Genomic DNA, 11,216 nt, shown 5'->3' on the forward strand with positions numbered 1-11,216 from the left:
CAGGCAGCCCCCGCAGCCAAGAGCCAGGGGCTCCGTCTGCGTGGAGCCCGGGACCATGGGCTCCGTCTGGGTGGCCGTCTCTGAGGTGCCCGATGGGGGGGCTGCAGAGCCCGAGGGGACCCTCGGGGTGCAGCGCGTGCCCATCCGTGTCATGACTCTGGTAGGCTGGCTACGGCTGGGGCTGACTACTCTGGCATGAATATGAAAGAATACATAACATGGGGTTCAAACCTACAATGGGTATCAAACCAAATTATTCCAGTACTATAGTATACATGTCCAGTGAGCACAAATGTTCTGTGTTTTTTGCATTTGATTATACCTAGCTCTATTCGTTGTGGATGGACTGCTCAGGCAGTAGGAACTGCTGCTACTTAGCTCTCAGCCAGCTTTCCATTTGGATATTTCAGTGTTGCACAAAGGAGTGGAGTATGATTATCTTCATTTCACAGAATGAGGAACAGCACAGGGAAGTGAAGCATGGGCCCAAGGCTGCCTTGCAGCAGGCCAGGACTAGAACCCAGATCTCCTAAGCCTCGGTCTAGTGCTCTGCCTGTTAGACCTCGGAATAAGTGTGGGGCAAAACCAGACCTAGCAAAGTAGCCAGCAAGCTCATGGTGGCAAAATAATAGTTTTTCTCAGTAAGAAATGTATAGCTTGTGCTGTCAATGAATGAACAACAGCATTCACTCTGTTCACTCAACATTAACTCTTAAGATCTTGATAACTCAATAAATTAATTTAGCCATAAGTTCTTGGGCTTATTATAGAGGTAACTGAACCAAATTCTATGGCCTGTGATTACAGAATGTAAGACGACAATTGGTCTCTTCTGGCCTGAGATCTGTGTTACCATTAATGAAATGAAGGAGAAACCATCTACATTTAATGCTTCTGCTCACACTAGGGTGAGGTGAGAGCAGCTAGAATGCCTCAGGAAACAAACCAATTAGGATGAAATTCTGTAACCAAACAAGAAAGCCTTGAGGAAATGAGCCAAAACCACCCTCTAGGAAGAGAAACGCATCACTGAAGAAGAGACCTAAAAGGAGGATAAGCAAAGATAAACCCCAGTGATCCAAAAAAACTTCCTTTTCAGCACAGATGATTTTATACTATGCTGGTGAAATGTAGATAACCTGCATAAATCCTGGAGATTAAACTTCCTTTTTTCTTTGCTTATCCTTTCCATCAGGCAGCCCAACAGTGCTATTTAAACAGTGGCAGAACAGTGCCCGCAACTCCCCAGCCAAAATCTTAACTGTAGCCTAATTTCTGATAATGTAAATTGTTGCAAAAAGTTTATTGGGCTTAGAGCCTAATTGTACAAAGTTCTGAGTGCTGCTACATCGATAGGAGTTCAGCACTCAGTGGGCACGTCTACACGGGATGCTCCAATCCAGTAGCAATGAGCTACTGCTCCGAAGCATTGCTGGGCACTAACTGTGTGACGACGATACTGCACAGCAGCAGCTCATTGCTGCTGTGCAGTAGGATTGGGCAGAAACCGTGCAGCGACGGTACTGCGCAGTTACGCTGGTTATTGTACAGTCATTTCGTACTTGCTTATGCTAGTGCTTAATGACTGCCCAGTAACAACTGTGCAGTGGGCAGCTCATGTAGGTGAGCTCAGTGTTTCTTAAGAGGTGCCTCGGGTAATTGTAATGTGATATTCTGTTGGATGTAGTAATGCATTCAGTGAAATGGATTCTAAAAGCAGCCATTAGATTAGGACAAAACTGAGAGGAAAACTCCTGTTAAAGAAGTTCAGCAACAATTGTATGATAACAGAAATGCAAAATAACTGATGTGATGCTGAACGTAATTGAGAGATTTCAGCCTCAGCCCATCAAAAAAGAGTTTCATTTGGAAGCACAAAATTTAGTCTACAGAACAGGCATATTGTGGGTGAAAGCTGAAGGTTATCAAGCGAGAAGTATTCACACAAGTAAGCAAACACGTGGCTGGCATCAAGTACCTCTTTACTCAGGCTCCCAGCAGGAAGCACGCCTTAGTCATGGCTCATAAACTAAAGGCAGACAGAACAAAAACCAATCACCAGAAGAAAACAAATACTTGAAAGTAGATTAAAAGAAGCATTGCCTGTTTGGATTGATCCACTGGGCCAGAGAAACTGCATTTCTCTACAAGGAGAGTTGTATGTTATGAACAATAAAGAAAAGTCTATAATGAGGGGAAGATCTGACAACATAAGACAATTGGAAGGGGGGATAAATCTTTGAAGAAAAACACATTCCCCGACAAAATGAAAAAGATCAAACCCTATAAAGTTTAGCTCTTTTAAACTCTCATAAAACGCATACCAGGAGATCAGAAGCCAATGATCTTCTCTCAGTGCCTCCTCTCACCTATCCTAGAATACTGCTAACACTTTGTAGCAGCAGCTCTTCACATATATATGATAGAGATGCATGCATGTGCATAACATCCATAACTTTATCTATAATATATAATGTGTGTTTATAGGTAATCAGAAATCCTCTCTCATATTAAAGGGCCCTATCTCCCTGATTCATATCTCACTCTTGCTTTTGATCATTTTAAATTTCTTTGGGTTAGCTTCTGATCTTATTTATACCAGTGTAAATCCAGAGTAACTAAATTTTCATCTGCAACCAAAATCTGATCAATTAGCAGCAGTGGAGTTGCTACTGATTTGTCCTTGACCTTCACCAATTAAAAGACAATCTGAGTAAAGTGAGAAAATTTCTTATTGTAAACAGTATTTAGTTTTGATATGATGTAATATGACAATAATGGTGATTTTCTTGTAATGCATAAATATAGCAACCTATTCAAATAGCTAGAAACATTATTACAGTACTACTCTACAAGGGGAGCACTTCTGATAAAACAGTAAAAAAAGTAAGTAACTTGTAGCAAGAAGTACAATACATCATCATAAGACTATAGGCTGTTTCTCTTTAAGCAAGTGATTAGTAAAGTTAACACAGCACACACTCTGCCATTTAAATTCACTCTTGTATCCTTTGAGTCTCCATAATGGCTTTGGAGGCCTTGAGGCTCCAAAGGATTACAGGAAAACACCCTTCATCTGTAAGCATTTTACGAACAGAAATGACACATTACAATAAGTTCAGTCCCGCTTTAAAAGGGCACCATGATCTTACGAGAGTCATTCAAACTAGGATGTGAAGAAGAAAATGATCCATTTTTACTGTGGAGAGAATTCACTTAGTTGACAGAAATTGTGCTCTTTTGTGTCTGAGCATTGTTAGAAATATTATACGGTGGCTCAGTGCCTAAAAATGAAATGTTCCGTTTCTTTACATGGCATGGAGATGGCATTCATGTTTGCATCTACATTTTATTCTTAATATGTCAGATTAAAAATACTTTCTCAATGTAAGAGGCCTACCCCAGCAAACAAAGCATATGACATGCCAATTTCTTAGGCAGTTGTTTCTTTGATTAATAGACTGATCCAACTGAAAATGTCTGTTCCTTCCCAAGCAGCCCAAGCCCTGGAAGGCTGCAGGTCCTGACTGCACGGCTTTTCTCTTAGAGAAATTATGGAAATTCTATTTAAAAAATGAAGAGAATTTATTTTAAAAAAAGATGTTTGGTTTTTCTGAGCCAAGGGGAAGGCTAAAAGCTGTACAAAGTTGCTTCCAACCACTGTTACTCCTGAGATTTGCAATCTCTATTTTAGACATAATCCCTATTAGCTCAGAACCATGAAGTCAGCACATTTTTGCCAGTCTTCTCAATTCAGATGGGATGCGACAGGCATAAGTTTTTGACCTTTGTCCTTGATGCGTTTGGCTTGCAGTTTTTCATTCTGGCAATGAGGGGCTGCTAATTAGGGTGCTCGTTGGTTCTATTTTATACCAGACTGTCCTGTTTTTAAACCCTTTGTCCCTGTCCATTTCTAAATGAGGATCAAACTGCAAAATGTCCTGTTTTTCAGTTCATTGGTGGAAATACATGTCAATCATTTGTCCTCATGATTGTATTGGCTGTGCCAAAAGGTAGAACAGTGCACAGCCAGGAGAGGAGTTCTGAGCTAGCCAGAAAGGGAGGGAGAGGTGGGAGGCCTTCCCGTTGTTGCTGATTGGCCAAGGGGCCATATGGCCTACCCCTCACTGCTGATTGGCCAAGGAGGTGGTGGCCCTGCCCCTCGCTGCTTATTGGCCAGGGGGTGCTACCCATCCCCAAGTGCCTGTCCTGTATTCTGGGGATGCATCAGTGGCCACTCTGCTGGTGACACTGCAGGCCTTTCTTGGTCTTAGCCACCTCTTCATTTCCTGCTCGTTGTGTTTTGTTTCCACACTTTTCCCCTTCATGCTTCACTGCTAGGTAACAAAGGGATGGCTCTTTTCTACATCCCAAAGAAACTAGCCATAACACTGGGAGAGTAGCTTAAAAATAGTTTAAAAATGGTTGGCATTGACTCTTCTCTTGCCAAGTGAGGTTAAAACTTGTTGCATGCCTATGCTGAAAAAGAGGCTATATCTTCTGGAGAATGTAGGTCACATTATGTCAGACTTGTCCAACATATGGCCTGCGGGCCGCTATGTGGCCTGCCAAGGCATTTTCTATGGCTTGCAGTGCTGCAATGGGAAATGAAAGTAAACACAGTTTACTTTCGTTCCCACCCCTTGTCCCTCCCCCAACCCCTCAGCAGCTTCCTAATTGCTGCGGAAGGGCTGGGGAAGGGACAAGGTTCCCACACACACTGCGTCAGCTTGACATTGCCGACACGGTGCGTGTGGGAAGAGGAGTGCAGACCCAGCCTGCCTCCTCCCCTCCCCAGCACCACGTGGGGAAGCCACCGCTTCCCGGCCCAAGCGACTTGCCACTCCCTGCCCGCAGGCGAGAGGAGGCCCGGCTTGGCCGCCTGGCCCCAGGTCGTTGATGGAGGCAGAGGCGAAGCGGCGTGGGCAGGTGCCTCTTCCTGCCAGGCTGTCGGCGTTGGCCGCGTTGTGTGGGGCGGTCCCAGGCTGCGCCCCGAGGTGCTGCCCAGCCTCAGCCCCGGGCCCAGCTCCAGCTCTGACTCCCTCCAGCCCGGTGCGGCACGACAATGCGGACCTGCAGAGGTGGCACAGCAGCCGGGCTTGCCCTCGTCTGCCTCTGCCGCCTCCTGCCTGGGGCGCCGCAGGTAGGGCCGGGCCAGGCTGGGGCTGGGGTTGGTGCGGGAAGATGATGCCTCCCCCAGGGCCGGGCCAGTGACTGCCGGCTCCCAGCTCCTGTGTGTGTGTGTCGAGGGTCCCTGCCTTTCACCGGAGGGGAGGTTCAGCTCTGACCCCCATCTCCTGGGGCCGAGGCTTTAACCTCAAAGCCTGGTCTTCCCTCCTGGGAGCCGGCTGTGCCCACGTCCCAGAAGCCCAGTGCTGGAGCGTTACAAAGGAAGGCAAAAACCTCCATAGTCTGCTCTAATCTGACCATGGGGTAAAATTCCTTCCTGACCCCAAATTTGGTGATCAGCGGGACCCGAGCAGAGGGGCAAGATCAGGGCTTGGCAGTGTTTTTTGGGAAGTGCCAAAAACACCCGCAACCTGGATTTGTAAAATGTTGGCATGCCAGTGGCAGACAGCGGGGGAGCCACGAGGGACTCTATCCTTGTTGTGGCAGCATAGCCCTGGCCCTTCCCCCGAAGTCTGCCCCAAGGCACACGTGCCAAGCAAAATGCCTTTGTGTGCTATGCTCTGGCACCCATGGAAGGGGTTGCCTACCTCTGGACGTAACCCTCTAGCCAAAAACTTCTGGATTTGGTCCCAGAAGGAGCATTGGCACACCCCAGTCAAAGTCCCTAGCCTTGGCTATAGCCAACACCCAGTACCTCTGAGGAAGATTTAAAAACACCCTGGCACATATAGCAGAAAGGGGAAGGGTGGTCTTGGGGGCAACCAGCAAAGCCCAGAAGCATGAGAAGTACCCATAGGAGAACATAAGCATAGCTATGCCTAGATCAGGGTTAGGCAAAATATGGCCCATGAGCTGTATCCAGCCCACCAGTTGATCCTATCTGGCTCACTACCAGGAGCCTGAGGAGCAAGGTTGTGCCCTGTGTTGCTCTGCTCTGCCTCAAATAATTGCCCACCCTGGTCTAGATCAGTGGTTCTCAACCTTTCTTGTACCAGGACCCATTTGTAAACATAGATGGTTAACCCTCAACCCAGTGTCCCTCACTGCTTCTACCTCCAGACCCCAGTGCCCCAGTGTGTGGGGCATGGGGGGGGGGCCCAGGTAGCCCCTTGCAGGCTGGAACTCTGCCAGCCCACAAGAGAAAAGCCACAGTTATATGTTTTTCTCTTTTAAAGGAGAACTCATTTTTAAAGTTTGCTTGTGACCCTTTCATATATTCTTGAGACCTACTTTTGGGTTGCAACCCATGTTTTGAGAAACTCTGGCCTTGATCATGGCCAACCAGTGCTGTCCAACATCTTTTTGAACACCTCCGATGATGGAGAGTCCACAACTTCCCTAGGCAGTCTCTTCCACTCCCTTGCTGTTCTAACCTCTGTCAACAGAAGGCTGGTACTGAAAATACAGTAAGGTTTTCAGGCTTTGTTCTGTGCCTTGTCAGTTAACACATGGACAAAAAGAAAAGGGGAAGAGGTTTTCTCTTTAATTTCTACCTCCTCCCATTGGCAAGAAGCTGCTTGGAAGTTTCTTCCCAAGGTCTTGTTTGACTGGTGGCAGGATGCCTGCTGCCAAATGGGGTCCAGGTCAGGTACTCCCATGGAACCAGTAGGCGCCCAGTCCCTTTCCAAATCTGGCATTGGCAGTTTGCCCAAAGTTATGTGGTGAGTCTGTGGTAGAGCTGGAAATATAGTTCATCTTGCCTGACTCCCAGTCTTGGTGCTGAATCCACAGGCCACAGCTGCAGCAAGAGTAATGATTTATGGTCCTTTCTGATTGCTAAACTAACTTGCCACGCCCTGCTTTCCTGGGTGTGTTTGCACAGCATGCTTCAGCCAGCACTGAGGAGTGATTAACTAGCTATCTATTGCCTGTAAAGCATGGTGTCCAGAAAAAAGAACAAACACAACAGTAGTTCATCTTCCTTCTGCTTCATCCTCTTCAGTGCAGTAGCTGTTGTACTATGAGATAAGTTATCAGATCTTTGGAAAAAGTACAAACAAGAGAGGCCTTTGCCAGATCAGCTGTTGTTTCCATTTCCCCCTTTCCTCTATTTCTATGAGCTATAACACAGTAGGGCTGGTTGTATTGTGGTTGCCACCAACCTGACCTTAGACCAAGTGACCTGTTTTCAGCCTGGTGACTCAGCTAAGCTAGTCTCCAAGACTATTTTGGGAGGGTTATTTTAATCAGTGTCTGGTCTGCTACTTTGCAGCTGGGTATGCTGATGAAAGTTCACCCCACTAGTCCAGCCTTGAGCACAGCAAGCTAAGCACAAGGCAGAGTGGTAAAGACCATAAGGGGTATACCAGCTTCGGAGCAATGATACCCTTTTCTTGGAGGCCCTCTGCCTCTTTAACCAGCAGATAGTGTGTTGCTGATAAAAGGGATAAAATATGGTAACACTGGATATGATGGCATGAATGAAGAGGCATGTAAGCATCTTTCACTGGGCCAGATAAATCTAAATTCTGCCCCTGCTGATCATTGAGGTCCCACCACCTTCATACAGATGATGCTTCTGTTTCTCTTTGTGCGGGATTGGGGGGTTCAACGTGTTACTACTTGTTAAAGCTGTGTTACTAACAAGTTATTAATTCAATAAAAGTAAATCTTCTTGAAGATTATTCTCTAAAAATGCCCATATTTTGTTGCTTTGATTAGTTTCCAATCTGGCTGAAATCTTTTCCACATTTGACCTGTCGAATTGCATTATGCTTCTTTCATTCATTGAGACGTGAGTAGAAAAAAAAGTGTTTATTTTAGTGAAGTGTTTGGTATTTTTTTTTTGTTGCTTTTTATATTGTTTTTATTTTGGATTTTAAACCACATTTCCAGACCCATTTCATTGTCACTTCCTGCAACTTCATTGGTGTCAAAGGTCATGTGACATCACTTCCTGATGTGATACCACTTCCTGTGAGGTCTTTGAAAATGGCTCGCCAGCCCACTGGGTGATAAGAAGTTCGTGATCCAGCCCCACATTCAAAAAGGTTGGACATCCCTGCATTATGTCAATGAGTGGACTTCCAGGGCTTTCAAAGGGAGCTGTGATTGTCCTCCTACCATTTGAATTTTAAACAAAAGATCTCCCGGAAGCCTGGATTTTAAAAGGCACTTCCTTCACCTAAGTTTCTATTGCTTATTTATAGCTCCTGTCTTCATTTCTCATCACTTTAGTTGCTTCTGTTCAATGTGGACGATAAACTGATGGCAGCAGTCTCAAACGCCGGTCACATAAATGGTCTATATAAATAACAGCTCGTTCCAATAATAATCATCAAAATATTCAATAGCTTCATAATTCACTGCGCTTAATTTGGCTTGCAGCAAATAACCTGCAGGGAACATTTCTAAAAATAATGCTTGGCATTGGGACCACAGCATAACAAGATTACATAATTTAGCAAACTTTCATATTATGATATCTTAAAAACAAATCATGTTTTTATTCCTTGAACTACTTCCAAAAGAAGTAATCCATCCAAATAATGGCTTTTCTATAAGTAGCATATGTCATTAACATCTCCTTGGATAATAAGCATTCACCTGGCTTGTGAATATTTTATGTTAAAATTATTTCTTTTCCCATCCAGTTCATTAAGTCTGTATACTTAATAAGCAGTCTCAGCTTTATAGAGTCTTCCTGAGAGTAATAAAACAAGAAAAATGAGAGAAACATCTAGATCAATGAAACACACTTGAAATAAGTTTTTCCTTCCTATCTTTGTAGGGATTTTGTTTCTCACATTAGGCTTTTACATGCGTCTAAACTTTTTGCATTTGCCTAATGTGCATCAAGGTGATTTAGACATGTCTACATGTGCATGCAGTAAGGTGTATTAATGCAGTGTGTGGACTGACTTGGGATTCAAGTCAGCTGACATACACAATTTTAATGCGCCTTAGCATGTCTATATGTGCATTAAGCTGCTTTAGCTTTTCGCACCCAGATTTGATACCTGCTTTTGCATTTATCAAATTTAGGTGCAAATAGTCTAAAATCACCGTCTTTAAGGATCTTTAAAACCCACACCCTTAATGCACCTTAAAAATGGCTAATGTGCCTTAAATCAGCACATGTAGATGCGCCCATTGAGAACTTTCATAGTTTCATAGTTGGTAGGATTGGAAGGGACCATCAAGTCTGACCCCCTGCCATAGCAGGAAAGAGTACTGGGGTCAAGCAACCCTGCAAAGTGTTCATCTAGCCTCCTCTTAAAGACTCCCAGGGTAGGAGCTAGCACCACTTCTCTTGGAAGTTGGTTCTAGATCCTAGCCACCCTGACAGTGAAGTAGCGCCTCCTGATAGCTAGTCTGAATCTACCCTCTGCCAGCCTGTGACCGTTATTTCTTATCACTCCTGGTAGTGCTCGGGGGAACAAGGACTTCACCAATGCCTGCTTGACTAGTTTGTAAATGGCCACTAGATCCCCCCTCAGACTTCTCTTGTGGAGGCTGAACAGGTTCAGGTCCTGTAGCCTCTCCTCTTAGGGCCTGCCCTGCTTCCCCCTGATTGTGCGGGTGGCCCTCCTCTGGACCCTCTCCATCTTGTCCACATCCCTCTTGAAGTGTGGCACCCAGAACTGGATGCAATACTCCAACTGCGGCCTGACCAGTGTCCCATAGAGGGGGAGGATCACCTCCCTGGACCTGCTTGAGATGCATGACAAGGTACAGTTGGCCTTCCTGACTGTGTTCTCACACTGTCGGCCCATGTTCGTTTTGGCATCAAGAATGACTCCAAGATCCTTTTCTGCCTCTTAACTGACGAGAAGGGAGTTCCCCAGCATGTAGGTATGGTGCTGGTTCTTCCTCCCCAGGTGCAGCACCTTGTACTTGTCAGTGTTGAAACCCATCCTGTTCTCATCCTCCCACCCCTGTAAACTGTCTAGGTCTGATTGCAGCCTATTCCTCCCTTCTAGCTTGCCCACTTCTCCCCACATCTTAGCATGCCCACTTCTCCCCATATCTGCAAATTTGAAAAGGGTGCTTTTTACCCCCTAGTCCAAGTCGCTGATGAAGATGTTGAACAGTGCGGGCCCGAGGACCGAGCCCTGGGGGACCCCACTGCCCACATCCCTCCAGGTTGAAAATGACCCGTCCACCACCACTCTCTGGGTGCAGCCCTCCAGCCAACTAGTGACCATTTGACTGTGTAGGTGTCGACGCCACAGTCCCCTAGTTTTTAAATGAGAATGGGGTGAGAGACGGTGTCAAAGGCCTTCCGAAAGTCCAGAAAGACTATGTCCACTGCTACCCCTGTGTCTAAGGATTTTGTGACCTGGTCATAGAAGGCCACCAGGTTGGTCTGACAAGATGTGCCTCTAATGAACCCGTGTTGGTTGCCCCTAAGCATAATCTCCCCTGCTGGCCCCTTAATTCCACTGCTGCTACTGATGTTGAAATGTATTCAGAGAACAAGTTTATGCTAACTTCAGTGCTTCGATATGTCCCATCCCATGATCAGAGCTGTCCAAAATCTTTTTTTGGAAGGTATTTTGTTGAACAATTGTACATTTTGCCATGGAAAAGTGTTGAAGAAGGAGACAGAAAGAGAGAGGCTGGCAAAACACCAAAACATTTTTCATAAAGCTTTTTAATGAAAATTTTTCCCACAGAAATTACTGTTTTTCAAGCATCTTTTCTAATTAAACCATTGCAGGCATGTGTTTACTTTGAGTTTAGCACAATTAGAAAGTTAAGGTTTTTCTTAAGACTTAAAAAACAAAACAAACAAGCAAAAAAATCCCACACTCACCGGCTCCTGTCCAGCGGGGGGTGATCCCCACTGTCCCTCACTGCCCTGTGCTGTGTGGGGGGCTCTGCCATGAGCCCCCCAAAGCCCCAAGGCCACTGCAGCAGCTGGTGAGGCCAGGGTTTTTTTGCGGGGTGGTGTTTAAGGGCTGAGAGCTGGAGTGGGCGGGGCAGCCATGGGGAGGTAGTGGGGGGCAGTAGGGATTGCCCTCCACCTGGCAGCAGCCAGTGAATAGGGGCTTTTTTTTTAAAACAACTGGGAGCTGGAGCCTGCGGGGCAGCCACTGTGGGGGCTGGGAGAACAGTCAGGAGCCGGGAGGTGCTCAGGGGGG

This window comes from Crocodylus porosus, unplaced genomic scaffold, assembly GCF_001723895.1.
Source record: "Crocodylus porosus isolate Cpor-Errol unplaced genomic scaffold, CroPor_comp1, whole genome shotgun sequence".
NCBI classification, from domain to species: Eukaryota; Metazoa; Chordata; order Crocodylia; family Crocodylidae; genus Crocodylus; species Crocodylus porosus.